We start from the raw sequence: 24052 nt of genomic DNA, 5'->3' as shown, positions 1-24052 counted from the left end.
GAAAGGACTTTTGGCTTTTGAATCATTAGAGACTATAGTAATTCTCCTAGCAATATTGTATTGTTCTTCAGAGGTAAGTGAAACTCATTGAACCCTTGTTCTTTGATCACTCCTTTGATTCTTAGATCAATATCAGTCTAAGTGGACGTAGGTCATTACCAGATCTTGGGGCCGAACCACTTTAAAATACTGTGTCTTATTTACTTTTTTCATTAAGTTTTTCTCTACGCATTCATTCATATCAAGCATATTCTGACTCCGTGTCAGTTGGCCAAATCGTGGGTCAACATTCTGGTGCTTTCATTGAGAGCTTGGTTTATCGTTGTTGAGAAAATTAATGGCGAAAGCTGAAAAGAAAACTGGATAGGCGGCCGCCGCCGCATAGTCGAACCCGCCACCTCCTCCTCCTCCTCCTCCTGCAAGCATGGCAGAGGATGAGCCACAACTGGACTTTGAGGAGGAGGAAATGGATGATGCAACGTTGAAAAGTACCCTAGGCGTGTTGTAGGAAGAGCTAGCTAATCTGAGAGCCAGTCAAGAGACTGCCGCTGAAATTATGGCGCGGCAGCACCAAGAGATTGAACGGCAGCGCACAGAATTGAGCGAAAGGCAGGCGGAGGTGGACCGCCGCCAGAGCGAAGCCATGGCAGCCCTCGAGGCAGCCTTGCAACTGGCTAGAAATCAGGCTGCACTCGCTTCGCAGCCTGACCAACCTGCTAATGGGCCACCTCAGAGGGGTCCCAACCCTAGCCCACCGATCCAGCCTTTAAGTCCGCAGAGGCCCGAGAAGCCTCAGATACCTCGTGACGATGTCCCACTGGATCCTGAGGCGCAGCCACCAACCCAAGCTGCTCGGGGTAACCCCCCACAACAGAGGCAGAATAGGGCCGACATCAGCCTCGCAGTCCTAGACGCCGTAGGGATGATGGGCCAAACCCACCGAACAGAGGTCGGCACCCTCCTGGTAATAGGAGGGACTCAGAGTTAGGCTCTGCGGTCCGGGGTCCCCCACGGCATGATAGTGCACGGGGACACCACGACCAGCGCAGGCCGCCCTCTAACGCTCGGGACGTTTCGGCCAGAGACGGGAATAGAGGGAACAGTCGATCCCACCATAGCTAGTCGAGGTTCAAAGATGGCCACGGATATAATGAGGCCGACTCAGGCAAGGGAAATGCCAGTGAGAGAGGCGAAGAAAGAGGTAAAGGCAGGAGCCAGATACCTCGAGATGAACAACCCAACAGACGGGACGCTGGGGGGCAGCCCAGACAAAATAATGTCTTCAACCGGCTCGGGGGTAGTGAGCAGCGGAGAAGAGACGAGGACCTAAGAAATGTACTCAACGATCGCCGTGAGCGGCATGGCGAGAACGTCCCCCCAGCGACAGAGGCCACAGCGATTCCTGCCGCTGTACAGGCCCAGATAGACGCCCTCAACCAGGCAGTGCAGCAGCTGGTCGGGGGAAGAACTTCTTACATCGACCACGATAGGAGGAAAGGCACTCCTTTCGTACAAAGGATAGCTAATGACGAAACTCCCAGCAAGTTCAAAATGCCTACACTCCCAAACTTTGACGGATATGGGGACCCAGTGTCCCATGTCAACAAGTTTGAAATTCAGATGGACATTCAGAAAGTGTCCGAAGACGCTCGATGCAGGATCTTCCCTGCAACACTTTCTGAAGCAGCGCATGAATGGTTTTTTAAGTTCCCTCCTACAAGCATAGTCTCCTGGGAAATGTTCATAAGGGAGTTCTACGGACAGTTCTACGCAGGTCGTGTGCATCCGACCGAGGCAAACCAGTTGGTTGAAATTCGCCAACATGATGGGGAGTCAGTGAAGGACTACATCCAGCATTTTATGCAAGCAGCAGCTGGAGCGAAAATGGTCAGGGACGAAGGCAAATTGATGGCCATAACTGCAGGAGTTAAACATCGTTCTCCCCTCTGGAAAATTCTTCGAAAGGAAGGAGTGAGAACTACCTAAGAATTTTTGGACCGGGCTGATCGCTACATCAAGCTCGAAGAAGCCATTGCCGACGATGGAAAGCCCTCAGGCAAGGATAAGAAGGCTTCTGAACCCGCCAAAGCCACCAATGGGTCCAAACCTAATGGAAACGGCAAGGGCAACGGGAATGGTAACGGCAATGGCAAGAATGGTGGAAAACGGCCGTATAACGAGCCTTCCACCTCCGACAACAGACGAGCCAAGGGTAATCGTTATGAACCTCGGTTCACTAACTACACTGCCCTCGTTGAGTCTCGAGGAGAGGTTTATCAGGCCACAAGTTCGAGTGTGCCTTACAAAAAACCTGGCCCCATTCGAAAGGATATTTCGAAAAGAGACACCACCAAGTTCTGTCGTTACCATAACGACTACGGACATGACACCAATGAATGCAACCAGTTGAAAGATGAAATCGAGTTCCTTATTAGACAAGGACACTTGAGAAGATACGTACGGGCCTCGGGAAATTCCCAACGAGAAGCTCCGGGTGGCAACGAGCAGGCGTCCAACCGCCAACGCTCGCCATCATTACAGCCTGCCCCCGTGGCTGGAACACTCTTAACCATCTGTGGAGGCCCGCACCTCGCGGGAAATAGCGGAAAGGCCAGAGAACGATATGCTCGGACTCTGCGCCACGACCAGGACATTGAGATGATGATTGTGGAGGACCGTGCACCAAAAAAGGCTCGGTCAGAAGAATGAGAGATAACCTTCTCTGATGGCGACGCCCAGCATGTCAGGTTCCCACATTCCGATCCGCTGGTCGTGGACATCCAGATGGCAAACATGATGGTGAAGAGGGTACTGGTCGATACAGGAAGTTCAGTGAATATCCTGTACAAATCAACTTTGGAACGCATGAAATTGTCCGTTAAGGACTTGGAGCCCTGCAATCAAACGATATACGGCTTCTCTGGAGAAGGACTCGCCCCAGCCGGATTGATCAAACTCCCAGTAACGACAGGTACAGCGCCTGCAACAAGGACATTACTCACCACTTTTGTAGTGGTTGATTGTCTTTCGGCGTACAACGCCGTTATTGGAAGGCCCATACTGCTTGATCTACGGGCTGTCATCTCTATGTGGCACCTAGCCATGAAGTTCCCAACAGACGCGGGGGTAGGACGCATTTTGGGAAACCAACGGGAAGCCAGGGAGTGCTACAACGCCTCGATCACAAAGGCGAAGAGTGGAACGCCGAAGAGCGGAACGCCGAAGAGCACTACCTCAGATAGGTTGCAGATGGCAATTAATACACAAGCCCAATCCGGTGATGAAGTCACCAAATAGGGTGTTGCCCAAAGTGAGGATGGAGATTTGGATCCTTGCTTTGGGGATTTTGAAGAAAATGTTGGACCTGTCGAGGACCTGGAGGAGGTCCAACTCGACGAGAAAGACCCAACCAAAGTCGTAAAGGTTGGGAGAAACTTAGAGCTTACCATGAAGAACGCACTGGTGGAATTTTTGCGAAAGAACCAGGAGGTTTTCGCCTGGTCCCATAAAGACATGGCTGGGATAGATCCTGCAGTAATCAGCCATGTCCTGAATATAGACAAGACCTTTCCACCTGTGCAACAGAAAAGAAGGCTGCTCGATAAAGATGGATCAAGGGCCTTAAAAGAAGAAGTCGAAAGACTAAAGGAGAATGGGTTCATCAGGGTAGCATTTTATCCATCGTGGGTCTCCAATCCAGTGCTGGTTCCCAAGCCTAATGGCAAATGGCGAGCCTGCGTGGATTTTACAGACCTCAATAAAGCCTGCCCAAAAGACTGCTTGCCACTCCCAAGGATCGACCAGCTGGTCGATGCAACTACATCACACGAGATCCTCTTGTTCATGGATGCATATTCAGGCTACAACCAGATTAGCATGCATCCCCCTGACGAGGATCACACCAGCTTTCGGACTGATACAGGCTTATATTGTTACAAAGTAATGCCCTTCGGACTGAAAAACGCAGGTGCGACTTACCAATGGCTAGTCAACCACATGTTCAAGGAACAAATCGGTGTAAACATGGAGGTATATGTCGATGACATGCTGGTAAAGTCTAAGAAGGCAGAAGGGCATGTGAGGGATTTACAAGAGTGCTTTGATGTGTTAAACAAGTACCAGATGAAATTAAATCCCCTCAAGTGTTCCTTTGGAGTCAGATCAGGGAAGTTTTTGGGGTTTATCGTAAATTCAAGAGGAATCGAGGCCAACCCCGACAAGATAAAAGCCCTGATCGACATGAAGTGTAAAGAACGCCCTAGACTAATACTTACAAAATATTCGCATAACATAGCTTATGAAAGAATACCATCCATTATTAAAGTCTCAGGGGGACTTATTTAAAATCATGCACGTTGGCGCCATAAGTTTAAAATAAAACATAGGTTTTTATGCAAAGTTCAAAGAAAACCAATTAAGTTAAATAACAGAGTCCCACTGATAATTTAGGAAAAAGTCCCTTAAAACAAAACATAATTTAAATGGCGTTCTACGTTGATCGTTTTATCGTCCATAGGATTGCCCCACGCCATACACCCCATGATGAAGAACTCCTCACGTCACCACGCGTGCCATAGAGAAATCCTATTTGCTACCTGGAAGGAAAGTAAGGGGGGGTGAGCTAAAAGCCCAGTAAGGAAGTACAAGCAAATAAGCAAGTAAGAAAGACAACAAACAACCAAACACTAACGTTCATCTAAAAACATCATGGTACATCATAACATAATCGTAACATTTCATCATATCATAACATAAATGTGACATATCAACATATCATAACATAAATGTGACATATCAACATATCATAACATCAATGTGACATATCAACATATCATAACATAAATGTGACATATCATCATATCACAATCATACAGCATACAGCATACATGATGAGCATGGAACGCTAGTTGTCCATGTCACCCTATGAGGTAAACAGGAGATCACTGGTCCTTGAATAACCTCGGCGCGTCCGCCCTAGGAGTCACGTCTCAATGTCCTTAGTAACTCGGTCGATGTATCTGACATCGAAATCTGTTTGATGTATCTAACATCGTATTCTGTTTGATGTATCTAACATCCATACACATATCACATTCAATCATATCATCACATTAAGGCATTCATAATTTCATAACAGTTCATTCATATAACAGCCTTACCATTCATAGCATAAAATCATAAAATCTATCTAACTTCCTTACCTCAGGTCCAAGCTAAGAATTTCACAATCGTTCAACGAGCCTATATCATAATCAAAATAACGTTTCTTAGGTTCATAAAATTACTATTTTTCCCTTCCATACAACTCATGTGTGCATGGGCCATGCACTCATGATAACAGTTACACTAAAATATTCAATTATCGCCAAAAAGAATAATGCCCGTTCTTCCCATTTTACTAACATGATTGCTTTATAAAAATTACATAGTTGAATAATAATCATGATTCTGGACGTAAAAGTTTATTTGCATGTAACATGCATACGTGGGAATGTTGCGTAAATAAGACGTTTTCAAAAACGATAATTCTACATTTCTTGCTTTTATTGTTTGAAAATCAATAGCCATATTACATGCTTTATTTTAATTAAAATTTCTAAGTTTATTAAATTTCTCAAAACTTTATTTTATTTTATAAATTTATTTTATTTTAGCTCAAAATAAAATATGTGACATTTTCATTAAATAAATATTAATTTACCAAGAATTAACCAACAAGCTTGGGTTTAATTAAAATACCTATTTTAACATGTTTCTTTAGAAAAATATATTTTATTATTGTGTTACAAAAATGATGTGAAAAATATATTTTAAGTGTGGAAAAATACATTTTGATTTAATTTATTTAAGACTTAATTTTTAAGTAGTAAAAACCCATATGTGACAATTTAATAACAATTGTTAACCTTTTTAAAACAAACTTTCAGCCACTATTTATTTTATTCAAAAATCACAAATAAATAGAGTTTAAATATTTTTCTCAATCAAAATAAAGAAAAATCATTATTTATCAAAATATGCATTCATACCATTAAAATATCATTTTTCAATATTACCATAACTTAGGAAAAATAATTTATTCCAAAAATTAATCAAATTCATTTTTAGTGAGACTTACTTCATATTTTATTACAAAATTCCAGCAACCATTTTTTTTATCATTAAAATCACCATATTCAATTTTATAAACTCATTTTTTCTCAAAATTCAATAAAAATTCTGTAGGAAATTAATTGGGTAAAATATCATAACATGAGACTTAAAATCCTCTTTTAATTTCATAAAAATTAACACATTCATCAAGAACATTATTTATGCATGCAACTCATATTTTTATCAACTTTTACCCAATTATTTTGAAAAAAAACAGCAAGCTTAATTCTTTGTAAAACTCAACTTTTGTCTTAAAAATTACATAAAATCATTCATGCCTAAAATCTCATTATGCTCTTATAATATGCATGATTCTACTAACATAATCACATGAATCCTTTTAAAATCATTTGTTGCAATTCCATGAAAACCAACAAAACATTAACAATAAAAATAGCATATAGTAAATTTATAAGCACCATATTCACATATGCCTTATATTAACCTAGCATATTTCTATCATTATTTTCATGCATCTTATAATTTAATCATTCAAAATATAACATGCATCTAACAAGATTTCATGATCAAAATATCAAGATTACCACTTTTTCTCTTACCCATATATCATAGATCCTAAAACATGGATCAAACATATTGTAAATCACACAACATATCAAGAACACCCTTGGGTGCACCTAGGCCGAAATCACCATACAAGTATTCATAGATTATTACAATTTTTTTATGCATAGCAAAATCAACATCACAACCCTTAAACACAAATCATACTCTCACAAAATCCAAATCCTATACATCAATCCTACCAAAATCAACCATTAGCACCATTAGCAAAAACCTCATATACAACCCACCAAAAACAATATAAGGCTAAGGAAAAGTCCATTACCTCTCTTGATTGTAAAAATCAAGAACACAAAAGATCAATACCCCAAACTCCACACCCTTGTTCAAGCCTAGGGTTTTTTTTTTTTGGGAAAGCCACCATGAGGAGAAAGAAGAATCCAAACACACACAAAACATAACACAAATCAATATCATATTATCAAATAAAGAGATTAAACAAAGAGAAAACAAGAAGACATACTCTAGGGGGTTCCTCTTCACTTCCTTCTTCCTTCTTCCTTTCTTTCTTTCTTCCTCTCTCTCTCTCTCTCTCTCTCTCTCTCTACACGCCACTCTCTCTCTCTCTAGGTCACGGCAGCCACACACACACACACAAGAGCAATGGCTCTTCTCTCCTTTCTTAGCCCCTTTATCACAAATCCTCTCATAAAGTCTCCCCAAACAATATTAAGGTAAGTTTCCATTTCTCTTTTATTTTCTTTGATTTCTCTTTATTTCAAAAAGATACAAAGGGATAAGATATGATCATGCCTATCCCCAAATGATCATGGTCTTCAAGTCTTGATTTTTTTTTTTTTACATCTTAAGGAAATATTCCATTCCCACTAGGTCACACGCCCACTTCCCATTTCCCCTTTCTTTTCTTTTTTTTTATAAAATACATTAACCTAAATAAAATCTAAAATAAGGAAACATAAAATGTGTAGAAAATCTACACATGTGCACCATGCTACCATGCACTAGCACACACTAAATCACTAGGGTGCATTACTATCTATCATGCACCTTAGTGCATTCCACCATAGCTCACATAATTACCTCATTTGTCACACTTAAATAAAATGTAACACTAATAGTAAAATAACATGTTACACAATTATTCACTTATTAAATTAATTAACCAAAACATTCTAACAATTAAATAAAATAACAAACAATCAAATAAAACAAATAAACAATTAAATAAAATAACAACACTTAAATAAAACAATTCATCACACTTAACATTTAAATCAAATAAAGCACAAAATTTAAATAATCTAGAAAAAAAAAATTTGGTGCACTACATGAAGTCGCCAGAAAGGATCAAAGATGTACAAAGTTTAACCGGGAGGATCGCGGCCCTAAGTAGATTCATTTCGAAATCAACAGACAAGTGTGTTCCTTTTTTCAATCTACTTAGAGGAAACAAGAAGTTCGAATGGACAGGAGACTGCGAGCAAGCATTCCAGGCCTTGAAGGCTCATATGGCACAGCCTCCCATCTTATCAAAGCCGATCGAAGGAGAAACTTTGTTTATTTATCTGGCGATTACTAAAGTTGCTGCCAGCGCGGTGCTAGTGCGAGAGGAAGAAGGTGTACAAAAAGTAGTCTACTATGTCAGCAAGAGACTGATCGGGGCATAATTAAGATATTCGCCAATCGAGAGGTTAGCATATTGCTTGATCCTTGCCTCTAGAAAGCTACGTCCCTACTTTCAAGCCCATCCTATTACAGTTCTAACTGACCAACCCCTTCGACAAGTCCTCCAAAAACCGGAAGCGGCTGGACGATTATTAAAGTGGGCAGTCGAACTGGGACAGTTCGATATAACTTATTCACCGCGAGCAGCAGTCAAGGGACAAGTCTTGGCCGACCTTATTGCAGAGTTCACCGAACTCCCAGACAGCGAGCAGTGCGAACAGTCTGAAGCACCCGAGCCTCAAGATAAAACTCCTTCGTGGAAGCTATTCACGGATGGCTCATCCAATGAATCCCACGTTGGAGCAGGAGTGATATTGATAATGCCGGAAGGGCATCGATTTCACTGCGCCATCAGGTTCGACTTTACTACATCAAATAATGAAGCGAAATACGAAGCACTCCTCGCTGGATTGAGAATGGCAAAGGATATGAGCATAAAGATGCTTAATATCTATAGTGATTCACAGCTGGTGGTGAATCAGGTCCTGGGAGAATACCAAGCGCAAGGCTTGAAAATGGTGGCCTACTTAAATAAAATAAAAGACTTGCTAGCCCAGTTCACGAAGTACACCCTCCAGCAAATCCCGCGAGATCAGAATTCAAACGCAGATGCCTTAGCCAAACTCGCGAGCGCAAAGGATGCTGACACCTTAAACATCGTGCCAGTAGAAAGACTGAGTAAGCCGAGCATACAAGCCACGGAATCCAGTATGGAGATTCAGATGGAGGATACGTGGATGGCGCCTTTCTTGGAGTATCTGATGAATGGTACGTTGCCAACAGATAGGAACAAGGCTAGAACTCTACAAAGGCGAGCTGCTAGATACATACTGGTCGACGGTGTAATGTACCGAAGAGGATATTCATTGCCATTACTCAGATGCGTAACACCAGAAAAAGCTAAGGAACTCATGAAAGAGGTGCATGAAGGCTTCTGTGGAGATCACGCTGGGGGCAGAGTTTGGCAAAAAAGATCCTAAGGCAGGGCTACTTCTGGCCAACAATGAACGAGGATTCCATGGAGTTTGTACGAAGGTGTGATAAGTATCAAAGGTTCTCGAAGATTTCACGAGCGGCTCCAAACGAGTTGAAGCAGATGCAAAGTCCGTGGCCTTTTGCAGTATGGGGAATAGATTTGATTGGGTCCCTACCTATAGGGAAAGGCGGAGTAAAGTACACAGTCGTAGCGGTCGATTACTTCACCAAATGGGCCGAAGCTGAACCACTCGCTACCATCACGACCAAGAAAGTCCTTGACTTCGTTATCAAGAACATCGTCTGTCGATATGGTCTGCCCAGAAAGATAGTTTCAGACAACGGGACCCAATTTGACAGCGATTTATTCACCGATTTCTGCGAAAGACATGGAGTCATTAAAAGCTTTTCTTCAGTTGCACACCCTCAGGTGAATGGGTAGGTCGAAGCCGTGAATAAAACTCTTAAGGACACCTTGAAGAAAAGACTCTAAGAAGCTAAGGGAGTGTGGCCAGAGCAATTTCCTGAAGTCCTCTGGTCGTATAGAACGTCTCACCGAACAGCGATAGGACATACCCCATTTTCCTTAGCCTATGGATATGAGGCTATGTTACCTATCGAGTTAGATCCCCCCTCACATCGACGTTTGACTTACAACCAGGACCAGAATAGCCAGCTAATGATGGAGTCCCTAGACTTAATCGATGAGATATGAGAGAAATCTCAACTCCGAGTTGTTGCATACCAACAAAAAGTCGCCCGGTACTTTAAATCCAAAGTTAAAGAAAGAAAATTCAACGTCGGTGACTTGGTGCTACGATGAGTTTTCTTAAATACCCGCGACCCTACTGCTGGAGTGCTCGGACCTAATTTGGAAGGACCTTACCAGATTGAAGAAGTCCTTCATCCAGGCACCTACAAACTTGCACGCTTAAACGGATATCTCATTCCACGTTATTGGAATGGAGAACACTTGCGCAAGTATTATCAATAAACAGCTCTTTCTAAAGGGCTGGCTTGTAATAATTTTTTCTTTTTACAAGTTTAGCAAAGAGGGTTAGCTGCGCTATGTGGCTAATCGCTCGTATATGTAAGATTCTATTTCAGAATCACTCGTAAAGACATATTTAGTCCATTTTTAATACGAGATTATAAGGGACTGTGCGCAGCCAGTCATTCTTGCCAACCTTTGTGAATTTATATTTACAAGTATTTGTTCATTACGTGTGTTGTTTTGCTGTATTACAAGTATCATCTTTTCACACGAACAGAAATGTTCGAACAGGTCATGGTCAAGGCAAGTGACCAAGGACCTAAAGCTCCTCGATCACTTGGGGGGCATATAAGGCACATCGATAGCAAAGCATACCCGCAAGGTATGTAAACACATGAACAAAATGAGTGAAAGCATGCTAGAGTACTTAGAGTATTTTTCAAAATTTATGTTTTGTTAAACCATGCCAAAGTACTATGCTAAGTTTGGTCATACGGACAAGTGCTATAATAAATGAAAATATTATAGCATCATGCAATCTTTTACATCGCAAGCATCACTGCTTGGATGTAATTGTTCAAGAAAAAGAAAAAAGATTTACTGCCCATGCAGCAAAGTTTAAAACAAAAATATTGTCTTTACATCACGACCCGTGGGTCGTGTAGCCAAAAGGAAAGAAAAAAATAAATGAAAGAGTTCAAGAGGCATTTGGGGCCGGAGGATCCTCATAGGCATCCTGGATAGCAGCATCCTCAGCAGTAACTTCTTCTTCTACGACAGCCAGGCTTGGGGAGTCAGGGATCCTCGCTCTTGCCTCCTCTTCGGCCAGTTGGGCAGCACAACGCGCCAGCTCGACATTCCTAACGTCTTCAGAAAGATAGCTGAAGTCGGCACCCTGATTGTGTTTCCAGAAGTTGTAGAAACATCGGAGCGTCGTCCTCTTGTACCTCTCCAGATTTTTGGAGTTGTCAAGTTCCAACTGCTTGACTTTGCCTTCAAGAGTGGCAATGGCCTCATCCTTGGACTTGTGTATCTCTTCCAACCTTTTGATTTCGCGAAGATGGGTCATGATGGAATCTCGATACTGCTGCCTTGACTTTATTGCAGCTTCCTTTGCAGCTTCAACCTCTGACAGCTTAGTCACCGCAGCGTCCCTCTCTCGAGCCATTGCCTCCAACTCCGTGGCGTGCCTAGCCTCTGCAGCTGAAAGCTCCTCAGCTGCCTTCACCTGATGCCTCTCAATGGCCTTTCCCTTAGCCTGCTCGATGGAATCCTGGGCACGGGTACGAGCAGTAATAGCAGACAGCAAGGCCTGTAAATAAAATAAGAAGGAGTTAGAACCTGTCGTGAAGACTAAAAGACTAAGGCTTGAGAAACAAAGAAGTACTTACACTGGAAATCTCATTCAGGGCCCTGTTCAGGATCAGGTCGACCGACATGTTTTCAGCCTCAACCATTGCATCCTTGACACGGTCGCTTTTACCGATGCGGTCAAGGCGATCCCTGGCTGATCGCAGAGTGCGGCTCAAGATTTTGGCCCCGAGAGCTTCTTCCCGAGTTATCTGCTCTCTGGTGGGCGCAACAGGAGGTTTTGGCGTGGCAGGAGGAGTTTGTTTTTCTGTAGGAGCTGGAGGAGGGGCAGGAGTTTGCCCAGTTGGCGCGTCTTGGGGAAGGTCTTCAGTTCAGCCCTTCTTGGCTGGAGGACCCCGACTAGATTCACCAGTTCTCCTCTTAGACCTCCGCTGAAGTTGGGGAACTTCCTCCTCCTCCTCAGTCTGATACATGTCAAAGATGTTAGGAGTGGTCATGTCTGCATGCAAGAAAACACAGGAAAATGATAAGACAAGAGGCAAATGAAAATTTATTATACAACAGAAAAGAGGTAACAAAGTGAATACCCGAGCTACAACTATTGGTCGCTACACTATTGACTCTATTAGTCATACATTCACTATCTGGCATGAAGAAGTCTAGCCCTAATTTTGGAGTATATGTAAAGTTGCCCTCCCCGTCAAACAAGTGACAGGGAATTGGCAAACTATTCAAAAGTAAAATAGTGTTACCGTTCTCATCATAAGACTCCCCCAAGTCCACAACTGGCTCTTTGGCTTTTTGTTTCCCCTTGCCTTGGGGAGCAGAAGGATTGCCCGTGGGCTCCCTCATAGTAACCCCTGTTGGCCTCCTCCTCCGAGGAGACGCAGGAGGTTGCTGTTCGGGAACCCCCTCGGTAGTGGCTTCGTCCACCACGGACCCTCTAGTTTCATGGCGAGGAGCCAGGAGGCCAGACAGCCTCAAGTTTTCTTTAGTTACCAGGGTCTTGACGCTTTTTGCTGCGTCGAACATCCTGGCCAAAGTATTGGACCTCAACACCATGTCTGGTGTTGGGGTCGGACGTAACCATGGGCCTGAAAAACAGATTACAGTTTGAGAAAATTGAAAGGGAACACCTCGATGAAAATTATCGACCAGTCGAAGACAAGCACTTACCCCCTTGAGTGAAGGCCAGGTTGTTGCTGGTTATGTCTGGGGTAAGGAAGTACTCCTTACTATACTGCCCCACATTCGAGATGTGCGTAGTGTCACTCAGGAATGTTCGGTTGGTCTCCTGGTGACAGAAATGGAAGAAACCTGTTCCGTGCTATTGCGGGTTGGATTTGAGATCAAAAAGGTAGTTGATCTCATGAGGCGTAGGCTCTGGCCATTTTTTAAGTTTATACAGGATATAGAGTGCGGCCAGCATTCTATATCTGTTTGGAGTGATTTGGAAGGGGGCGACACCGAAATAATTGGCCACCCCCTCATAAAAGGGATGAAGAGGGAGATAAGCTCCCGCCTCAATGTGATACCGGGACCAGGCGCTGTTTGCACCTCCGGGGAGGTTAGCCCTCTGGTCCACAGCAAGACGTATTATGGAAACCCCTGTGAGAGGGAATTTCCTGAAGCAGTTAGCAACCATCCGCAGGGTCACTGAGCTGGCCGGGGAAGTATACCACTCGACATCAGGCAGATTCTGATGGCGAGGGCAAGCCCTAGTTTGGATATTAGGGTCAGGAAAAAGATTTTCTCGACCGCTGGTCGAGGGAGCCCTAGCCTGCGAATCAGGCTGGGCAGGAGAATTTGGGCTGTTTTCGGACTCAGGCCTTTTCTTGCCTAAAGATTTGGAGCGGGCCATTGGAGGAGAAGGGTGTGGTCTAGAAGAGGAACGCGAGAAAGGGATCTCGTGGACACGGTCGACCGGTTGTTCTTCTCCCTCGAGCAGCTGGGCGAGAAGGTCGTCGTCAATGGGCCTCTCACCTCCCCACAAATCTGGCATTAATGTCTGCAAACAGAAGAATGGGGAGGTGAGGATAGAGAATTTTCAAAAGCTTTTGAGAATAACGCTGGTTGTGTATAAAAGTTAAGCTTTTATACAACAGCATTCTAACAAGAAGCTAAAGTTTTCCATACGAACAGTTTGAAAGACGGATTAAAGGGTGAAAGCAAAAAGTTTTTCAAGAAAGCTTTTTCAACTCCCCTTAGGGCAGGAAAAACCTATTTTCCAACTAGCTTAAAGATCGAATTTTTACTTCGATCTTACGTCCTAAACATATGATCCTGACTAATCAAACTAACTCGTAACTCTTTTTTCCTACAAAACATCCTATTCACAAGCATCTCAAACCAGAAACAGATAATCTCAAACGGTCTACATTTAGAGACATGCACCACAAAAATCTGAAGCATGGGAATTTGAAAACTTACCAAGAGAATGATTATGGAAGTGGAAAAAGGGCCTTCGGGAATCAAGAAACTCTCGGACGGGGTCTTGAAAATACAGAGGAAACGGTCTTCAGGAACGGTAAAAGCTCTGGTTTTTAGGTTTTCTTGTGAAGACGATGGTGTACGTAAAAAGAAAGTAAAGACTTTGAAGGTCTTATATAAGTTTGTCTCTGGCATTAAAAAGTGTAATCATTAGTTTCCCTTTTTCAAAGTATGGGAAAGCGGAATGGCCGTCAAAATCATTTCTGGGGAACCGAAAGGATGTGATTAGACAGAGGTAGGTTACTTTTTCCAAGAACACACGTAGGGTTCTGACACGTCAGGCGGGGTTACCGAAGAGTCGTTCGTCCAAAAGTTTATTTTACTGCTCGTGATAAATAAACTTGGGGGGCAAATGTTATCCAAAAATTAGCATTGATGACGTGGCAAGTGATCCCAGGACACGTGGCTGACACTTGGAAACGTTCTGCTAGAGTATCGACCAGAAGACACATTAGAAGCAGTGCGACCCAGTCTTACCTGCGACCAGTCTGGTCGATAGTTCCGCATACGAAGCAACATTTATGGGAAGATCTTTGTGAATCCCGAATTTATCTCACACAATCTCCTGGATACCCGATTATTCAGGAGAGAATATCTATAACAATCTTTTGTAATCCCCCTTGAGCCTATAAATAGCAAAAGATAGCTCAAGGAAAGGACTTTTGGCTTTTGAATCATTAGAGACTATAGTAATTCTCCTAGCAATATTGTATTGTTCTTCAGAGGTAAGTGAAACTCATTGAACCATTGTTCTTTGATCACTCCTTTGATTCTTAGATCAATATCAGTCTAAGTGGACGTAGGTCATTACTAGATCCTGGGGCCGAACCACTATAAAATACTGTGTCTTATTTACTTTTGTCATTACGTTTTTCTCTACGCATTCATTCATATCAAGCATATTCTGACTCCGTGTCAGTTGGCCAAATCGTGGGTCAACAGCTGTTATTAGTACTATTATTATTATTATTATTATTGTAAATAATATTTTTGATGCCCTTAGGGCAAAGACAATTTAGAACTCGAGCTTGAATTATTTTTACTATCTGGTGAATGCTATACTTTAATGGTAGTTTTTATTCTCTTAAGTTTCTATATTCAAAAACTTTTTACGCATTATCTACCTTTAGCTTTTTTCCTTAATATTATACATCACATTTCTGGTTCGAAATATTTCGAGCATATTACTAAGGACTTGCTTTTATATCTGTTTATTTATACAAATACATTGTCGGGCATAGGGTCGAACTTCTGTATATTCATACATAGTTCATTCGATTTCACAATTTCGACCTCGTTATATTCAAGTTCGAACACTACTTATACAATGCATTTTTGCATTTAAAAATACTTATTGGCTTGTAGTCTAGTTATTTCTTGCTTAGAGATAGTAACTTTTCCTCATCATCAAGTATCATCTCAAGGTTGCGAGGTCGAAACATTTTTGCAAAAAATTCCAGCTTTGTCTCGATTTTAGGAATATTGTCGTTTTATTTAGAATTCCAACTTTATTCGTGCCGATTTTTTTTGCCGGTTTTTTCCAGACTTGGTAAGTTATGTTTATGCTTGGTTTTCGTCCAGGATTTAACACTAATTTTATTGATGCTATATTTTTTTCGAGCATATGGTATGATTGTATAACACTTATGCTCCCTTAGGCCTGAGCACGCCTGCAAAGAGGTCTCACGTGGCCAAAAACAGGCACCTAAGCACCAGGTCCCCCAATCCAAAGTGTCTGTCTCAAACCCTTTTATTAAAGTATCTTGTAGCCCTTTACTGGTATGAATCGTTCTTAAGCTATGCTTCTTCTCGCTTTTCTTTAATTAAATATAGGGCTTCCTTAAGCTGAGATTGGTTTAAGTCCTGGTTGTATATTTCACATCTTATGGTAGGAACTTCGACCTCAATGGGCAACATTGCTTCGCATGCGTAAGCTAGGGAGAAGGGTGTATGTCCAGTTGAGGTTTGAATTGTTGTTCTGTAAGCCCATAGGACTTGTGGTAATTCTTCTGGCCACCTGCCTTTAGCCTCTTCGAGCCTTTTCTTAATGGAGCTCTTTAGAGTCTTGTTTACGACTTCGATCTGGCCATTTTCTTGTGGATGGGCTACCGATGAGAAACTCTTAATTATTCCATTTTTTCACAGAATTGCATGAACAGTTCACTATCGAATTGGGTTCCATTGTCTGATACATTCTTCCTTGGTATCCCATATCTGCAAATTATGTTTTTACCACAAAATCCAAGACTTTTTCCGAAGTGATTGTGGCCAAATGTTCTACCTTGGTCCATTTGGTGTAGTAGTCCACAACCACTACAACATATCTGAACCTACCTTTTCTCATTGGCAAAGATCTGATGAGGTCGATTCCCCACATTGTGAATGGCCATGGGGAGCTCATCATGGTGAGCTCGGTTGGTGGAGATTTGGAGGCAAATCGCTGACATTTATCGCAGCGTTTAACATATTCAAACGAATCCGCCTTTACCATAGGCCAAAAATATCATTTCCTAATTACTTTCTTTGAGAGGTTGTGCCCCCCAGTGTGATCTCCACAAAACCCTTCATGAATTTCTTCTAGGATCTTTTTAGCCTTGGGCAAAGTTACACATCTTAGTAAGGGTATGGAATACCCTCTTTTGTACAATCTCCCTTCCAAGATAATGTATCATGGTATTTTGCACATCAATTTTCTAGCCTCGTTCTGGTTTGCTAGGAGGCTCCTGGTTTGCTGGGAGGCAATTATGGGTGTAATCCAAGTTGGTTGTGAGTCTATCATGTCAACTTCGACTTCATCAGGCTCACTTATGCTTGGTATTGGTAAAAATTCCACTGGTACCATATTAAGTGTGTCAACTTCTCTTGTTGTTGTGAGTCAAGCCAGAGTGTCTGCATTCAAGTTCTGTTATCGTGGAACTTGCTCAATCACATAAATCTCAAATTTTCCAAATGCTTCTTTGACTTTTTCCAAGTATGCTGCCATTTTCATGCCCCGAGACTGGTATTCTCCTAGGACTTGGTTGACAACCAATTGAGAGTCACTATAGCAGTGAATGGATTTTGCCTTTAGCTTGGAAGCTATTTGGAGCCCTACTAATAATGCCTCATTATTGGAGACCTCGAAACCAAACCTTAAGGCTGAATGAAACATGTTTCCTGATGGGGTTTTTAGGATAATACCTGCCCCTGATCCGTTCTCGTTAGAGGATCCATCGATGTATAGTCTCTATAGCTCGCGGCCTGGGGTTATGACTTCTTCATTGGTTATTCCAGTACACTCGACTATGAAGTTAGATAAGGTCTGCCCCTTTATCTTCGTTCTCAAGTGATACGTTATCTCGAACTGCCTAAGCTCGACTATCCATTTCAATAGTCTTCCAGATGCTTCAAGTTTCAATAATATTTGTCTCAACGGCTAATCAGCCAGCACATGTATGGGGTGTGCTTGGAAGTAAGGTCGAATTTTTCTAGGACACATGTATTAAGCCCAATGTGAGCTTTTCCATCAGTGGATATCTCAATTCTACCCCCAGTAATCTCTTACTGACATAATAAACAGGTCTTTGTACTTTTTTATCCACCTAAACTAGTGTTACAATGATTGCATGCTCGGTTGTTGCGAAGTATAAATAAAATATTTCTCCCATAACTGGTTTGGATAAGATAGGTGGTTCAACGAGATGCTTTTTGAGAGCCTAAAAAGTGAGCTTGCACTTGTCAGACCATTCGAACTTTTTTCCCCCTCTCAAAAGATTAAAGAATGGTAAACAATTGTTCGTGGATTTTGAGATGAACCTACTCAAAGCCACCATTCGTCCAGTTAGACTCTGGACATCTTTATGCTTTTGAGGTGAAGGCATGTCAATTAAGGTCTTTATCTTATTTGGTTTTCCCTCGATGCCTCGAGCATTTACTATAAATCCGAGAAACTTTCTTGAAGAAACTCAGGATGAGCACTTTTGTGGGTTGAGTCTCATGTTGTACTTTCGAAGTATAGTAAAGCACTGAGTGAGGTTGTCAACATGGTTACTATTGTGCTTGGACTTGACCAGCATGTCGTCCACATACACTTCCATGTTGTTTCCTATTTGTTCAGCAAACATTCTATTTATCATTCTCTTATATGTAGCCCCATTGTTTTTTTATCTTGAAGGGCATCACATTGTAACAATACAACCCTTTGTCGGTCATGAAACATGTATGCTCTTGGTCGGGTACATGCATGGCTATCTGGTTATATCTAGAATATGTGTCCATGGATGACATTATGTCAGGACCCAAGGTTGCATCCACGAGCTGATCAATTCGAGGCAGAGGGAAACAATCTTTTGGACATGCCTTGTTGAGGTCCGAATAGCCGATACAAGTTCGTCACTTGCCATTGGGTTTCAAAACCAGTACTAGGCTGGCAATCCATTATGGGTAGAAAGCATCTCGGATAAACCGATTTGTTTTTAATCTTTCGACCTCCTCTTTCAAGGCTTTCTTTCTCTTGTCGTCGAGGAGTCTTATTTTTTGTTGCTTTGGAGGGAAGTTTTTATTGATGTTTAATGCATGGCTTATAACATTAGGACTGATCCCAATTATATCTAAATGTGACCATGTGAATACATCCTGATTTTCCCTTAGGAAGCGAATTAACTGCTATCCTGCGTCCTTTGGGAGATTCTTCCCAATTCTTACCACCTTGGTGGTATCCTTTTTATCGAGCTAAATATCTTCAAGCTCTTTGATTGAACCGAGATCAGCCTTGTCTTCTTCTACCCTTGGGTCGATCTCTTCTTCGACCTCGTATATCACTTTGTCCATTTCCTTAATGATTACTAGGGCCTACACACTAGCTTGGCCTTTTCCCCTCATTAAGATGCTATAGCATTCTCGGGCTGCTAACTGATCCCCCTTCAGTGTTCCAATACCACTGGGTGTTGGGAATTTTACGGCCAAATGCCTAACAGATGTAACTACCCCAACCCAATCAGTGCTGGTCTCCCGAGTAGTACATTATGGGCAGACTGGGTGTCTACTAAGATGAACTCCAACATCTTAGTTATTAAGACTAGATAGTCTCCCAAGGTCATTGGGAGCTCGATGGCCCCTGTACTGGCGATTCCCTCTCAAGAGAATCCATATAACATTGTTGCATAGGCTTTAAGGTCTCAAACATACATACCCATTTTGTCCAAGGTCATTTTATAGAGGATGTTGATCGAGCTCCTGTTATCAATTAGGACTCGACACACCCTCTTGTTGGTGAGCTGGAAAGTTATGACCACAGGGTCATTATAAGGAAATTGGAGATGTGAAGCGTCCTCTTAAATGAAAGTGATAGGTTGGGATTAAACTCTCTGTTGTTTCAGAGCCCGTGGTTCAGGCACATAGGGAGATCCATCCCCCATTTTAAGCTCTTGGACATACCTCTTTTGGGCGTTTGTGCCTGACTCTGCAATGTGTGGTCCTCTCGCGAGGGTTATTACATCCTCTCCATCAATTGAGGGACGTCGGTTATCCACCCTTGCAGGTGGGGCCGCTGCAGTTGAGGATTTATGCCCTAATTAAAACCCAAATTCTTTGTAATCTCATTTTATTATCAATAAAAGAATAGAAATCATTTTTTGACTTGGTTAATCACTTTGCTCACATGTTTTATTTTCATGATTATTTGTTTAATATGAACTTCTATTAAATCCCGAGCATATAGCGAATCTTATTTATAGTGACATAATCACAGTGGAATATAAATATGATTATATGTTCAAAATAAGTTAGTCCTAAGATTAGTCAGTGCACCAGATTTACATTGACTTGCCAATCTACGATATGATCTACTTACACATTACAGTGTTATGTTCTTTCTAGAACATTAGCAAAGTGGATAAGATCAAATGTATTTGTTACATCGGACTGGACCGATATTGACAGTTGATAAGATAAGTAAACATACTGTTATTATCTATTCTAGTCATATCATATAGTTGACCATAGGTCAATTCAATCTCAATTCTGAGTGGTCAGTATTCTAACTGATTGTATTATTTGAGTTCTTTGACTTGTTCGTTACCAGCTTACCCTATGGACTAGCCTATACTTACATCTTGGGAACTCGGTAGTATAATTGAGTGGGAGTGTTAATCATAGATATGAACATCTATAGCTTCTGATGAAGAAGTGAAAAGATGGTTTCCTTTTAGTTTGGTTCAAGGTGTTAAATGATAGAGATCTCATTTCAGTAATTAAATTAGTTTACTGAAATATCATTTACAAGGAACTACGTGTTTTAAGGATAAAATACAATGAGGGGTAAAACGGTATTTTAGTCATTTCTCATTGTAGACCGTCTATAGATGATTGAGTGACAATTATGGTTGTAACAATGGATAATTAATAGCGTATCTATATTTGTTATAGAGCATTCTATGAATTCAAGAGTGCAATTACGAGTCTATAGTGGAGTCACGAGGAATTAATAAGTTAGTAAATGTATTTGTTAGATTCATGATAACTTATTGGAGCTTGATTTCATAGGCCCATGGTCCCCATTGTACCTTGGATAAAATCATCTAGATAGTCTCAATGAATTGATTTAATCATCAATTAGAATTATCAAAGTTGACCGGGTCAATTTTGGATAGTTTCACAGAGTTGTGTAATTTTGAGAAGAAACGAGAAATTATGGCAAATTTATTAATTAAGATAAATTGGTATCTAAATTAATAAATAATTTTAAATCAAGGTTCAAAATATAAATAATTAATTTGATAAAGGATTTAAATAATTATTTAATTAATTAAATCAATAGAAAATAATACAGGCCTTGATTTTAAGTCCAATTGGCTTATAATCAAATGAGAAATTTCACGGGCCTAAAGCCCATGATAATTTCGACATAGGGCTTCAAAATGGCTATTATTTTATTGATTTTTTAATTAAATTAAATAGCCTAATTGAGTCTCTAAAAGGAGTGATTAGAGAGAAGTCAAAACACAAGTCATAAGTCAGATTTTCTGATAGTTTTAGATTATCTCTAAACACAAGTCCTTTTCTAAGCCTCTTTGTTATTTTCTCTTCTTTTTCTCTGTATCTATCTCATGTGTTGAGAATTGCCTACACTAGTTTAGGTGGTTCTAAGGATACATTGGAAGGCTGTGAAGAAAATAGAAGATCGGTTCAGTTTCTTGATAATACTTTGCGACAGAGAGGATACAAGAGTTAGAGAAACTGAAGGAAGGACTGTTTCATTCCGTTGCGTATACTGTAAGTATTTTATTCTTTGTTTCTCTTTGAATTCAATTTTAGAAACATGTTTTAGGCTATCTCGTATTAATTTTTTTAATATTAGATATACATGAAAATAAATAAAGATCTTGTATAAGCTAATCCAACAGCTACTTGCTGGACAGGCTGAGCCGAAACTACCTTTTGACCAAGCCAAGCCTGGACTTGATTTTGGCTTCGGACATACTGTCCGAGGTAGCCTCTCGAGATCAATCCTTCGATCTCATCTTTTTATTGTCTGCATTCATCAGTTGTATGACCCAAGTCTTTGTAAATCTATATAACTTGTTTGAATCCCTTTTGGTTCTCTAATGTCGCATTGCGTCGGGTCGCCTGAAAGGGACCTGATTCTCGTTTGCGACAAATATCTTTTGCTGAGTCTCTGTGAGCTCGGTATATACCGTGTAAATGGAGAAATACTTATCTTCTTTATTTTTCTTACCCATTCAGCCTCGAGGTTGTTCCTTTCATTCTTCTTTCTTTTAGAGGGGTTATCTTTTGAAGGTTGCATCGTGGAGGGTGTAGCCGAGGTAGTGGGTGAGTTAACATTTGTCATTGTAGTTATTGAGGGCGGATGAGTCAATTTAAGTGCGAACCTCGCCTCTTCTACATTGACAAACCTATGGGCTCGAGTGGTGAATTAAAATATTGTCCTCACAAGCCCCTGCATGTCGTCCCAAAGAGGACCGACGGGCAGTACTCCAGCTCGTACTGCCATAAGATGACCACTGTCATCAACATTGCGAGCTCAAGCCACCTCTATATTGAACCTCGCCAGGTAGCTCTTCAATGATTCACTTGGTTATTGCCTAGCATTTGTTAGGGTGGAAGCCTCAAGCTTGATACTCCTCAAAACTTGGAACTACTTTTTGAACTCCGTAGACAACAGTTCCCAAGACGAGATCGAGTGTCTTAGAAACTTGTCAAACCAGTTCTTTGTTGGTCCAGTGAGTGTAGTGGGTGAAGAGCATGCATGTTAGCTCATATCCAACGTTGCTAGCTCGCATCACAATATTGAATATGCTCAGGTGGGTGCCTGGGTTGGTAGTCCCATCGTCTGGCACGACGTGGGGTATCTTGAAACCATTGGGAAATGATGTATTTGAGATGTGAGGGGAAAAAGGCTCCAGCTCCTCATCGGAATCATAAGTCTTTTCTTTATTTTTTCCTTCTTGAAGGAGTCTGAATTCTTCCTCAAGTTGGTTGATTCTCTCTTGAACCAAATCTATTAGAGGGGGAACTTGTACTACTGGTCGCTGGTTATTGTTCGTAGGAACTCCAGCTCCTTGTTGCAGCATAGGGTTGTACTGATTTCCATATACTGGTTGTAAAGGCTCCCTTCGGGCATTTAAGTGTGTCCACAGGTCTGGGTTCAACTGATTGAATTTCCCCCGGTTTTGGTTAAGTGTTCTCGAAGATCACGATAATCATTTAGGTAGTTATCGTAATGTCTAGGTTCGATGTTATAAACACTTACTAACCTACTGTAATCTTTACTTCCGTCAAGGAAGCTGACATTTGTCTCTGGCTGCTACTGTTGTGGGGCTTGATTATGAGGTGGGTTATCCACGTGTGTCCTTATCCTGGTTGTTCGTGACCTTGACATATAACTCCCTGATGGCTGGGGTTGTCCATGTTCGTGATGTGCCCCCCGTGCGGCCTCACGTTCACCCTTATGCTCGGGTCGAGCTCGCTGGCTCCTATCCCAACTTCCACTTCTAGCACTTTATGAAGGATTCTGAGGTGCCCTCTCCCCAGCTCAGTTTCCTATGGGAGCTTGTTGAGGTACACCCCGTGCTTGAGAGGGATGCCTAATTGGTGAGGGAGGATGCCTGATTGGTAAGGGTGGTGGCCTCCCATTGTTCGGCCTAGTAGGCTTAGGGTTATTTCTAGCAGGTTTTGGATTATCATTTTGAGTTATCTAAGGAGCTCGGTTATTTCCAAAATCTGCGAGAGTGTCCTCGACCGAGTTGTTCCTGGTAGGGTTCCAATATGAACCCCTGGGCCTGTTTTTTCCAGTATTTGCCCTTGGCCTTGGTTGAACTTGTTGGGCCCTCTGTTCGGCCATCCTGGCAACCGTACTCCCTCGAGGTCGCCCTATGGTCCTCCACGGGGGTGCTTGGACTTCAGTAGCTCGTCTTGCCATCTCTTCATTTAGTCGTGTAGCCTCGGCTAACTGTTCACGTAGCATATGATTTTTGAGCTCAACTACTGGTACATATCTTTCAGGATTATAATAATCCTACTCATTAGATCTAGAACTTTGACCTAGCCGTTCTCTAGGAGATGATGAGGCACTCTCCTCATCGAGACTCTAGTCCACCATTGGTTGTCTACCAGGCCTTCGAGGATGGTCCTCGGTTCGTGGAGTACACCCCTCAAGGATTTGGGGCAAAGGTCACCCACTGCTTCCAGGAATGTTCAAGGCATCCATTGTTGCTAAGCGGGAAGTTTTATGCTAAACGGTAGGAAGAATTGCTTAATGCTTTCAATGAAAGCACCAAACTGTTGACACCTTTTTTCGTCAACTTAATTATGTAGAGAAATTAAACAATCAGGAAGGAAGAAAATAATAGAAAGATATTT

The 24052-nt window shown here is 41.7% G+C and overlaps 1 long non-coding RNA gene across 3 annotated transcripts; it reads right to left on the bottom strand.

The window, feature by feature from the left end:
• Positions 1-4368: 4368 nt before the first annotated feature.
• Positions 4369-5229, bottom strand: LOC133816171 (uncharacterized). Of its 3 annotated transcripts, none has more exons than XR_009885052.1 (2): positions 5202-5229; positions 4369-4591 (listed from the first exon to the last, which is right to left on the bottom strand). It is a non-coding gene; the product is annotated as an uncharacterized LOC133816171 (long non-coding RNA). The 3 variants fall into 3 exon arrangements; XR_009885051.1 differs by having other exon boundaries at positions 4369-4595; positions 5202-5226; XR_009885050.1 differs by lacking the exon at positions 5202-5229 and adding an exon at positions 4887-5194 and having other exon boundaries at positions 4369-4595.
• Between the last annotated feature and the right edge of the window lie 18823 nt (positions 5230-24052).

This window comes from Humulus lupulus, chromosome 2 (genome assembly GCF_963169125.1).
Source record: "Humulus lupulus chromosome 2, drHumLupu1.1, whole genome shotgun sequence".
Classification (NCBI taxonomy): domain Eukaryota; kingdom Viridiplantae; phylum Streptophyta; class Magnoliopsida; order Rosales; family Cannabaceae; genus Humulus; species Humulus lupulus.
The sequence above is the reverse complement of the archived record's forward strand: the minus strand, read 5'-3'. Positions and strand labels throughout refer to the sequence as shown.